The sequence below is a fragment of the Myxine glutinosa genome, chromosome 7, assembly GCF_964187855.1.
Source record: "Myxine glutinosa chromosome 7, kmMyxGlut1.1, whole genome shotgun sequence".
In the NCBI taxonomy this organism is placed as follows: Eukaryota; Metazoa; Chordata; class Myxini; order Myxiniformes; family Myxinidae; genus Myxine; species Myxine glutinosa.
Genome location: NC_136267.1, coordinates 71,266,404 through 71,279,508, shown reverse-complemented (window position 1 = coordinate 71,279,508; position 13,105 = coordinate 71,266,404).

Genomic DNA, 13,105 nt, shown 5'->3' with positions numbered 1-13,105 from the left:
AGTCCCCATGACAATCTTCTCCATTTTGCCCTATTTTCTGCATCTCTCCTTGTTAACCCCCTTGCCCGCATTTCTTCTTCCACCATCTTTAGCCAAGTCTTTCTCGGTCTTCCCCGTCCTCTACTTCCTTCTACATTAATTTCCATCACTCTTCTCAACCAGTCACTTCAATCCTTCCTCAACACATGACCAAACCATCTCAACCTGTTCCTCTTCACAGCATCAATCACAGGCAATATTCCCATCATCTTTCGCAATTCATCATTTGTCTTCCTCTCTCTCAACGATACTCCGCACATCCATCGAACCATTCGCATTTCCACCCTTTCCAGCCTTCGTTGCTGCTCTACGTACATTACCCATGTCTCGCTCCCATAAATCATAACACTTCTCACACATGCAGCATACACCATTCCCTTCAGCTTCAGTGACACTCCCATCCTCATCAGCACGCCACTCAGTTCCCGAAACGTCTTCCATGCACATCTCACTCGATCAACCGTTGCCGAGTCTGATCCACCTTCTCCATTCAGCATGTCTCCGAGGTAGCAAAATGTTTTCACACCTTCCAGCTTCACGCCGTCTCCAAGATCCAACTCAACATTTCCTCCATCTGCAGCTCCCTCTGTGCACACCTTACATTTGAATGTAGCTGCCACACTGGTAAATGACCCTCTCAGACCACTACATTTTTGATGAACCCACTCAGTGCAGATTGTACATTGAATGGAGTTCACTCCGACACCCTTCCTGCACACAGCACACGGCCACTTCCCAGTTCTTTCCACCTCACCACATGCTTTACCACTTGCCATCACCTTCGTCTTTCCGATATTCACCTTCAGACCTTTTGTCTCCATACATTCCTTCCACTTGTTCATCTTTTCCTTCAGTCCATCCATACTTTCCGCAATCAACACCAGATCATCTGCATACAACAACTCCCACGGTAAACCCTCCTTTACGTTCTGAGCCAGCACCTCAATCACAGCTACAAATAGTAGTTGACTTAGTACGGACCCCTGATGCACTCCCACCTTCACCTCAAACTTACCACTGTTCCCGTCCTCCGTCCTTCATCCTTACAGCTGTGCGCGCTCTTTTGTGCATTGCCATCACTACTCTGATCAACCATTCCTCCACTCCCAACTTCCTCAATGCCCATGTCAATACTTTGCGTGGAACCCTATCGAATGCTTTCTCCAGATCAACAAACCCAAAAAACAACTTCTTCCTCTTCTCCATGTACTTCTCCTGCAGCTGCCTCACAATGAAAAGCGCGTCTGTCGTGCCTCTTCCTGGCATAAATCCAAACTGCATTTTGTCGATCTTCACTTTCTTCCTTATCCTCCTCCCCAAAACCCTTTCCAATACCTTCATTCCATGCTCCAATAACTTTATCGCTCGGTACGAGCCACACTCCAGATGGTCACCTTTCCCCTTGTATAGAGGGACGAGGGTACTCAGTTCCCAATCCACTGGAATGCGGCCTTCTTTCACCACCAGATTACAGATCTCTGTCATTCACTTCACACCCCAACTTCCTGCTGCCTTCAACATATCTCCCACAACTCCCGTTGGCCCTCCGGCTTTTCCACTCTTCATTGCTTTTATCGCTTCCTCAACTTCCTTCTCAGTTATCTTCTCTGCTGGTCCTAAAACTGGCTTACTCTCTATGTTGCCATCCCATTCATTCTCTGTATTCAACAGCATTTCCATATATCTTTTCCATCTTCCTTTAATTCCATCTGGGTCGACAACAATTTGTCCCACTTCATCCTTCAAGCAAGTCACCCCCATCACATCACACCTCTCTTTCGCTATCTGCTTTGCAATCCTGAATACTGCTTTCTGACCCTCTTCCGAATCCAAGCGTTCTCCGAACATTTTCCTCCATGCCTCCTGCGCCTTTGCTACCCCTTTCTTTGCAGCCTTCCTGGCTGCCTTATAACTTTCATGCTCTGCTGTTTATGCTCCCGTACCCTTCGCCTTCTGCCACTCCTTGAACTTCTTCCTCTTCTCATCAATCCTCTTTCCAACTTAATCATCCCACCACCATGTTTCCGAGTGCCTCGGTGGTCCTTTTGTCCATCCACATACCTCACCGACGGCTCCCAACAGACTAGCTTTCATTGACATCCAACGACTTTCAAGCTCAACCACATCATCCTCTACCCTACTCAGCCTCTCTTTTAATGCCTCCCTTACTGTCACCTCTTTCAACCTCGACACCTTCATTCTCGGTTGGTACTTCACCTGCCGAGCTCTCCTCGCACCTTTCACCCTTATGTCGCAGACAACCAAGTGGTGCTGTGAAACAGCCTCCTCCCCCGGGATCACCTTTGTGTCCCGGAGGTGCCCCCTATCTCGCCTACGCACCATCAGGTAGTCAACGGTTGTCGTCGACCCACCTGACGTGTATGTAACAAGCTTATTATCCTCTTTCTGGAACTGAGTATTACAAATCAACAAATCAGCTCCATCAGCAAACTCCAAAATCCTTTCACCTTCTCCATTTCTCACACCATATCCGTAACCCCCATGAACTCCCTCAAAACCATCCATACTCCTTCCCACGTGTCCATTCAGGTCTCCTCCCACCACAACTTCCTCATCTTTCACGTTTTCCATCAGCTTCTCTATCGCACACCAGAACTTGTCCTTCTCTTCATCGCTTCGACCAACCTGCGGAGCATATCCCGAGATGACGTTCACCAAGAGCTTTCCAATCATCATTTTCACCATCATCAACCTATCACTCACTCTAGTCACACTCACCACACTGACTACAAACTCCTCAGAAAACAGGACACCAACACCATTCACGCCCTCCAGGCACCCTTGCCACACAAACATGTATTTCTGTCCCTGCCTACCCTTCACCATTCTCACACCACTTCCCTTCCATCTCGTCTCCTGCACACAACATATGTCCACTCTTCTTCTGACCAATACTTCCACCACTTCTCCTGATCTCCCTGTCATTGTCCCTACATTCTATGTCCCAAACCTCAGAAACCGATCTCCACTTCAGGCTGCACCCTGCCCATATGTAGTTGTAATTGTCATGGTTCTCTTTTTGAGGCAATGTTTTTATGGCCGGATGCCCTTCCTGACGCCAACCCTCTTAGTCGTCTCTTACGACACGCAGGGATACGGTGTACCTATTCTGACCAGGGTACACACTGGGAAACTTTTAAATCATGGAAATTCAGGGGGGGGGGCGGGGGGGGGCCGTCAGCATCACGGCTGCGGTTTAAACATATTCCAACAATATCCAAACAGAATCATGATAACCATGAAAAACAATCTGGGAAAAGTCTCCAAGCGAGAACGTGGATTTGAGAAATTAGGAGCAGAGGCGGAAGAAAAACGAGATACAGGGGGCCGGGCACAAGTCGAGACGAGGAGGAGAGCGAACAAGCACGTGTCCGGGAGGAGAGAAAGAATCAATGTAGAATTATTTGTCTATCCGTTTGTCCTGTTTTTAAAAACGCCGGACAAAAGGTAAGATGCCCGCGAGAGGCAGGGGGGAGAAAAGAAAATCAGAGAAACAAGCAAATACTATGAAGGAAAGAACTTACACTCACAAAACACCGACGGGGGGAAGGGAGCCCGGAAAGACCAGACCGCGCACGACGCGCGAATAAAAAACGACCAATCACACACAAATCCGCAACAACCACAAAACCAAAACTAAACAGAAACACACAACAACACACACACAACAAAACAACCAGCGGAAACCCGACAAAGACACGAATGGGAAAACACTTAAACTTCGATGCCGTGGAGAGATCGAAGCAAGCCTCGTCGCCTGAGGGACCGGAAGTCAATCAATAACAATAACGGAAGTCAATAATAATAACAATAATAAATTGTATTCATATAGCACTTTTCAAATGCAAAGAAATCTCAATGTACTGAAAAGGAAAATCAGTTGATCAAGTGAAAAAGGAAAAGAAAAAAAAGGAACATGATAAGAATCAAAGTAGAGCTGAATAAAATTACATTAAAAAAAATAAAAATCAACAACAAAAAATATCAAATTGCATAAAATACAAATAACAAATGAAACAAGCGTTACGCCTAGGTCCCCCGTCGGGGAAGTGATGTGAGTTGACAAAGTGGAACATGCAGAAAACATGCTATGATATGATATTTCGCTCACAAGGGTCAGACATACATGGAGGCGGCCATCTTGGATTTTGACGTGGCGACCCAATTTTCAATAGCGTTCTTCCTTATGCCTAGATACACCCACACACCAGAAGGTACTTCGCTTATTTTTCAAGATATTTCGCTCACAAGGTTCAGACATATATATGGTGGCAGCCGTCCTGGATTTTGACGTGGCGACCCACTTTACAATAGCGGTCTTCCTTATGCCGAGATACACCCACACACCAAATTAGAAGTTGGTACTTCGCTTATTTTTCAAGATATTCATCTCACAAGGTTCGGACATACATGGCGGCGGCCATCTTGGATTTTGACATGGCGACCCAATTTTCAATAGCGTTCTTCCTTACGCCTAGATACACCCACACACCAGATTAGAAGTTGGTACTTCGCTTATTTTTCAAGATATTTCGCTCACAAGGTTCAGACATATATATGGTGGCGGCCATCTTGGATTTTGACGTGGAGACCCAATTTTCAATAGCGTTCTTCCTTATGCCGAGATACACCCACACACCAAATTAGAAGTTGGTACTTCGCTTATTTTTCAAGATATTCTTCTCACAAGGTTCGGACATACATCGTGGTGGCCATCTTGGATTTTGACGTGGCGACCCAATAGATACACCCACACACCAGATTAGACGTTGGTACTTCGCTTGTTTTTCAAAACATGCAGGTTACAAGGTTCAGACATACATGGCATCAGACATACATGGCGGCGGCCATCTTGTATTTTGCCCTGCCGACCCAATTTTAAACAGCGTTCTTGCTTGTGCCTAGATACACCCACACACCAGATTAGAAGTTGGTACTTCGCTTATTTTTCAAGATATTTCGCTCACAAGGTTCAGACATATATATATGGTGGCGGCCATGTTGGATTTTGACGTGGCGACCCAATTTTCAATATCGTTCTTCCTTATGCTGAGATACACCCACACTCCAAATTAGAAGTTGGTACTTTGCTTATTTTTCAAGATATTCATCTCAAGTTTCAGACATACATGGCGCCGGCCATCTTGGCTTTTGACGTGGCGACCCGATTTTAAACAGCGTTCTTCCTTGTGCCTAGATACACCCACACACCAGATTAGATGTTGGTACTTCGCTCATTTTTCGAGATATTTCGCTCACAAGTTTGACATATATATGGTGGCGGCCATCTTGGATTTTGACGTGGCGACCCAATTTTCAATAGCATTCTTCCTTATGCCTAGATACACCCACACACCAGAAGGTACTTCGCTTATTTTTCGAGATATTTCGCTCACAAGGTTCAGACATATATATGGTGGCGGCCATCTTGGATTTTGACGTGGCGACCTATTTTCAATGGCGTTCGTCCTTATGCCGAGATACACCCACACATCAAATTAGAAGTTGGTACTTCACTTATTTTTCAAGATATTCATCTCACAAGGTTCAGACTTACATGACGGCGGCCATCTTGGATTTTGACATGGCGACCCAATTTTCAATAGCGTTCTTCCTTATGCCTAGATACACCCACACACCACATTAGAAGTTGGTACTTCGCTTATTTTTCAAGATATGCAGGTTACAAGGTTCAGACATACATGGCATCAGACATACATGGTGGCGGCCATCTTGGATTTTGACGTGGGCTGCACCCACACACCAAATTCGAATGCGGTCCTTCGCTTGCGCACGCACGCACGGACGGATGGACGGACGGACACACGGACGGAGGGGAAAGCCATAGTCCCCCTTTCGCTCCGCTGTGCGACGGGGGACAATAAATGCTCAAAACAAGACGTCATGCAGAGCACGATACTTGCAAAATCCATCCACCCCCAAAATTAAAAAGTTGCCATGAATACATCAAATTGTCTATTTCATTAAGATTAAAATTGACGATCTTAATCAAAGATCGGGTTAATCAAATGAAAATTAATGATTTTTCAGATGAAAATTGATGATTTTAGAAGTTTGACCTAGAGTTGACCTTTTGACCTTAAACATAATTGGCTTCCCAATTCAGTGAGGTACTATGCAAATGCTGTTCAATTTTCACGTCAATCGGATGAAAAATGACAATTTTATAAATTTGACCTCAAAATGACCTTTGACCTCAAAATCAATGGGCTTCTTCCACATGACAAACTCTGCCATCTGGTGAAGTTTCGTGAAGATCGGTTTAAATCGGTGTGACCTGTAGGTGATTGACAGACAGACAATAACGCACAAGATCAACCAATATACTTGAAAAATCTTCGATTTTGCAAGTAATATTAATCTCATCAATAAAATATTTTGTTTTCAATGCCCTCATTATGAAGACAAGCAGCATGGCAGCTAGATCTTTGTACTTAGCCTTAACTCGCAATGGATTTCATTGCTTGTCCATAAGGCCTTGGGATTACATGGATGGATATTAAAACCAAGTCTCATTTCAAAAGGTCTTCAGGATCGTTTAGTTCATGATTTCTGTAAAAGTGCACAAGTGCATAAGGCAAGTTGAAGTGGCAACAATGTGTATTAAAAACAGAGATTCAAGATGTTTGTTATCAATGAATCTTCATCAAATGCAGACGTATGCATACACATTACATTTATGCACAGGAAATGGCAGAAATAAAGAGAAAGCAGGTAATTGGAGGGGTAGAAATACAGGTCAGTTTAAGAGTAAGGTTAAAATGAAATGCAACAACCTCTGTATCTTACTATAATTCACCAAATGTCCGTTCGTCTGTCTGTCTCTGTCTGTCCGTTTGAAGGTACCCACAAAACGGCTGAACCGATCGCAACGATATTTTGGGTGGGTAATCCTAAAACCCCCTGGAGTAAATAGGCTAAATTGTTTTTCCAATTTTCCAGTTTTTCCAAACACGGTGGAATAATATTTACCGATATGAACAGTGATGTGGTTTTTGTTGAAATTCTACGTACCAGGAGAGAGTAGATCGACTCCTGACGAACTCTTCCTACATAAACGTGCGGCTCCGAAGTAACACGGCAGCGTGTGCAAAGCGACTAACAGGTGTAGCGGCCGCTTCCGTGTTACAGATTTGGCACGCACTCTTCACACATAAACGTGTGACTGAGAAAGACGTGTAGCGGCTGCTTCCGTTTTGCAGAATTCAATCTTTTTTCAAAATGGGCGCCATGTACTGTTTAGATTTTGATGATTTGCGTGTGATATGATTCAACGGATGTTTATATGAATCGTTTAAAATTTAAAAAAAAAAAGCCTTCAATTTCTGATATTTTACCTTTTCATTTGGGCTTCCCAATTGAAGCCCCGCCCATAGAGCGGGTACCGTTGCTAGTCTTACTATAATTCACCAAATGTCTGTCTGTCCGTCTGTCTGTTCCCAGGTACCACAAAAACGGCTGAACCGATTGCAACAAAATTTTGGGTGGGTAATCCTGGAACCCCCTGGAGTAAAATAGGCTATATTGTTTTTCCAATTTCCAATTTTTCCAATTTTCCAGTTTTTCCAAACACGATGGAATAATATTTACCGATATGAACAGTGATGTGGCTTTTATTGAAATTCTACAAATACTGTTTAGATTTTAATGATTTGCGTGAGATATGATTTAACGGATGTTTAATATACATCGTTTAAAATAAAAAAGCCTTCAATTTCTGATATTTTGCCTTTTCATTTGGGCCTCCCAATTGAAGCCCCGCCTTCCACAACATAATTAGGGGGTTGATTTACCTCCTCAAGTTTCCGAAATAATCCTTCATCATCATATTTTAATTCTCTAAGTTCTTGCTCTGTCATTTGACTAAAATCTTTGAGTATTTGAAGTTTTTTTGGAGTAAATTCTACCGTGGGAACTGCAGGTGAAATCGTTTGTTGAGTTTTTAAAAGTGCTTTAAAAAATTTCTCTTGTTTTCTTTCAAAGGCTTCTTCACCAGTTAGTTTCTGTCTCCGTTTCTTCTTTATCTCTTCCTGTTGCTTTACAACTTTTGCAACCAACTCTTGATGTTCTTTAAACTTTCTTGCTCTTTCTTCGGTATTCATTTTCTGTATTTATTTATTGAAAAATATCATTTAGTATCTCATCTTGTTTCACAACAATATATTTATATTGTTACAGACGCGGTTTTAGATGCTGGTTTACTGAGCGGTTTGGTATTACCGCGTCCGCACAGTTACTCCCCGATAAGAACCCTATCCCGCCTGATTCCACTCGACGTTGACTAAGTCGCGCTATGCTAAATCAATGAAGGAAAGGACACAACGGCTGGGATAAATGCAACGACACAAGGGGTACAGTTCTCAAGACCTCCGGAGGAGGATATAATATTGGTGATGCAGAAACGGGTAGATTACACGGTAAGAGGTAAAGCACAGAAAGATGGGCACTTAGACACAGTCTTATCTTATCCCCGACAGACCACAGACAAACGGGACAAGACTGACTTACACAGGGATTGATGGCAAGGAAGGGCAGGCAGTCGATGGCACAAGGTGCACCTTGGCTCAGGGGCAGAATACAGCTCGGTCCAGTCCAGAGATGCGGGGAGGTATCGCAGCGCTCGGAGGTGACGTCCTTTTCTCTCCAAGCTGAGGCGCATCTGACGTCACCTCCCTCTTCCTGCGCATGCTCAGCGGGGAGTGACACGCCCTCGGCTCGTTAGCTCCGCCCCAGATGGAATCGGTCCGCCGCTCCTATTGGGTGCGGGGGGGTTACCGGGCTCCGCCCTTGACGAGGAGCTGACTGCGAGCCCCTGCATGGTAACCCCGTCGGAGCACATGTTCAATGGCGGCTAACCAAGCCGGAGTGAGGACGCGCACTCCCCGCGCCGCCGCCGCGCCGCCGCCGCCGTTGTTGTTGTTGGTGTTGTTGTTCCATGAGGAAGAGATGCGGGGAGGTATTGGGAGGTCCTAAACTTACTAATGGTGCCATACAATCACATTCTGGTGCAACGAAGAGTCAGAATTAATGGAAACGAGTCCTTAACTGACATAGACTAAGAATAACTAGCAAGATGTCCGAAAGTTGTCTACGTGAGATGCGGTGGACCTGGATGCGACATTTAATGGGGGAAATAGGGGAAGGTCGGGTCTACAGAGTGCTGTTTACAGAAAATGGGACTAGGGAATGGGGGATTGGGGATAGTTGGGAAGTATTGGGGAAATAGGGGAATATTTACAAGCGGATATGGATGGAGGCCAATCTCATATCCGCAACATTGCACCCTTCTCTACCTCGGGGCATCCCGACCCGATAAATTTTTACTTACTTTAGTGTGGCACTCAGATGTAGTTCCCTCTACTATTAACTCAACCCTGAGTGCGACAGTTTTACAGATGTTCACAAATGAGTAAATATGTCCCCCTGCGACGTTGCACCCTTCTCCTACCAGAAACACACCCACAGGATAACCGAATCGCGGAAAGAATCCTCAAACTAAACATACAGCCGGTAGGGAGCATTATTTACACAAGACTGATATTTACACCACGATCCAGGACCTGTCCTTTGAGGAACACATGCAGATGTTATGCATAGAGAGAGCACGCATGCCAGCATCGATACACCAACCCACGAGTGCCCTGTGGCCCTACGGCCTTTAATAATGTGCAGAGCACCCCATCCAAGCACCAAAAGCACCACCCTTATTCATACAGTCAGCACCATCCGGTGCACCAATAAAGTGTTCAATAATCACCGGTGGTGTCGCAGCCGGCCGATGTTCTGCCGCTGGTCTTGCCTTGGAGCCCACTTGGTGTTCTGGCTTCCCTAGAAATAAAGAAGGACGCCAACCGTGTCCATTTCTAATTTGTGGCCGTCAGGGGGCCAACTATAAGTGGTTCACCTGTATGGCATAGGTGCCACGTTGACCCATAGGTCCATCAACGGGTGGTGCTTGCCCGCAAAAGAACTGCGGTCCATGGTGGGCGGCCACAAAAATTGCGGTCCATATGGTGTATCGATCCAGGCAGCAAGCAGCGAAAGTACAGGCCCACAACTGCAGAGCCAGCACCTCTCTCTCCTCTCTCTCTGCCCCAAAGCCAGATCCTCGTAGGTGGGAGACAAAAGAAGAAGACAAGTGAGTAAGGTGGTAAGGGCACAAAAGTGCACGCAATACAAGGTGATGCACACTAGGGGCACATGGGAACCAGGTGAGACAGGTACGTTCCTACCGTACGCCCCCCCCCCCCCCACCAGGTAACCAACATTGCCCCTCCCTTACCCCTTACTGTATCCACAAAACACAACACTACCCATAAACATCTACTTTACACATCAACAAACGTCCCTACTGTCTTCCCCGTTCCTCCCATAAACCAAATTCGTCTTCTCTCCCTCCTAACCAATCAAATTTGCCATTTCCAACTCTCATCAAAATTTGCCATCTCCAACTCAACATCAAAATTTGCCATCACCAATTCATCATCAGTCCCTCCTAAGGAGGGAGAGATGGAATCACCCCAATGTCTCATCCACGTCGTGATGCGTCTCACAAATCCAACAGCAATTCTCATTTCCTGCAACACAGAACAAAGGAACACAGGTGTGGAGTCATCATCATCACCTCAGGTAAGTGGCTGCGTATGGTGCGACAGGTTCATCAATCCTAACTATTTCCTAAATGACTAACAACTTTACATTACCCGGGGTCTTTCCCTGCCAATCCATTGGCCAACTTACACTATGGGTTCTAAAAACCAATTCCCATTGCCCAAACTGTGGTGCTTCTCAATTTGGGGTCTCACTCCCCCGATTCATCTCCCGGTGCCCTCGCACAATTTCTGGGCTGCGACGTGTAGCTCTCCCGGCAGGTCTACCCACCTGCACACCTCCACCACTGCAGTTGCCTCCGAGCTTACCTGCTCCTTACCCTAACCTATCTACCTGGGGAAGGCCCTCTGGCGCTCTCCCCACTCGGTGCCCTCTCTGGCACTGGGCTACCCGGGTCCGTCCTCCGGATCCTCGGGCCCCATCCACAACTCTACCGGCTCCCAGAGCCCACCTGCGGCCTCACCTGGCCGACATCCTCACAGTGGTGAAGTGCCCAAAACAACTACACACACTAACAGGCTACACGCCCAGCCATTTCCACACACTAATGCACCCATCCACAATACCATTCTGCAACCGCACCACAAATGCCAATATCCAACCACAATTTACCTATACCCTCTACCTAACACTTACACTACCCGCCCCGGGTATCCGTGATGGGGGTCCACTCTTCCCCCATTCACACCTTCGCACCATGCACACCACTCCGTACCACTTACTCCAACTCTCTCCACACCACTCATTCCAATACTCCATGTATTCCACACACCTGTACTTGCACACCTGTGCACTCATACTTGGTGCCGCCTGCACCCTTCTCTCCCCTAAGCGCATTCGCGCTGATCCACAACACTCACTACTCATACACTGCTCCACACTGCTCCACACACCTGCCCAGTTCTCACACAGCATCATCTCATCTAACTACTCCCCTCTGAAACTTGCGCTTCCCAGTCGCCCCTTTAAACTATTGCGCTCCCACGTCATTATCATCCACACTAATCTACCTGCGTCCCCTCTACAGGTATCAGTCACTAACTAACCTTAACGTTACCTAATATCATCTTCGCTAGATCCCTATCAATATAACCTAACCCACCCGGGCTAGTTTTCACTGCCATACACCCCATAATCTATTGCGCATTTGCCCCACATGGGCAGGGTGGCAGGGATGCCACCCTTACCCACCATCATACGGCGCGAGTGGGACCTTGTGGGACCACCTCGTATGCGAGTCGTTGCCCGCCTGCCGGACCCCGTGCGTCGCCCCTTGCGGGGTCAGCGCGGGGCCGAACCGGCCGGGCCCCCACAGTACATTACCCCCAAGGGGCTCTCGTGCCTCCCCTGTCCCTCTAACAACTACCCCTGTTGGTGTCGATGCATGGGTCACACTTCCGCAACCCGCTACCCATTCCATACCACCACAACCTTGCTCACCCACACCTCGCACCTCTCGTTCCATACCCTCCGGACCAGCCATACACCTCACTCTTGGCCTCTCACGAACATCCGGGTCTATCTCGACCCCCAAGCTTATTAAATCACCTGGCGCATCATACGCACGACCATATTGGTCACCACTTACAGCGGGTCATCTTTCTCTTCGCTTCTCCTCCATCACCTGCGAATCCCTCATCCGGTTAATGAGCACATCATCACGATCCGAACACAGACTTTGGACCAATTCGATCTTTTACTTCCTCCTTTATCTCTTTCTTATCCTCTCTCCGTCGCTTCTTAATTTCGCTCACCCCTTCTTCCACTTCTTCTAATTTCTGCTTCACCTCCTTCATCTCCTCGTGCGCCCCTTTAAGTTCTTCCTCTAACTCCACTTTATTTTTTTCTATGTGCTCCCGCACCTCCCGCTCTTTAACCTCCATCACCTCTACCACCTTGTCCATTTTCCTCGTCAGGTCCTCATGTACCGTCTGACACTCTTTTTTTAATTACCCCTACGTCCTTTTTCATCTCCTTCTGTGTCGATTTTAAACCCTCTATTACCGCTGTGTTCTTCTTTACCTGGTCCCCCACCTCCTTTTGTCCCACTGTCAGTTGTTCTACTCCCAGCGTCAACTCCTCTATACCACCTTGCAATTTTACAGTCCCCTTTCTCACCTCCTTCTCCATGCGCTCCTTACAGTGCCTCACCTCCTCGCGCACTCCTCCGACCTCCTCACTCACACCTCTTCTGATCTCTTCTCCCATCACCTGCATCTCCTGCCCAGATGCCACCCTCATCTGCTCCATTTCCTCCCTGTGAGCATCCAATTTAGTTTCTACCCCCATTCTGACCCCCTCTATCTGCTGCCCCATTTGTTTAACTTCCCTTTCCGCTTGGTCCCTCATGTCCCTCAATTTGCCTTCCATACTGTTTTCTAACCCCTCTAACCCCTTTTGCATCCCTTCCATT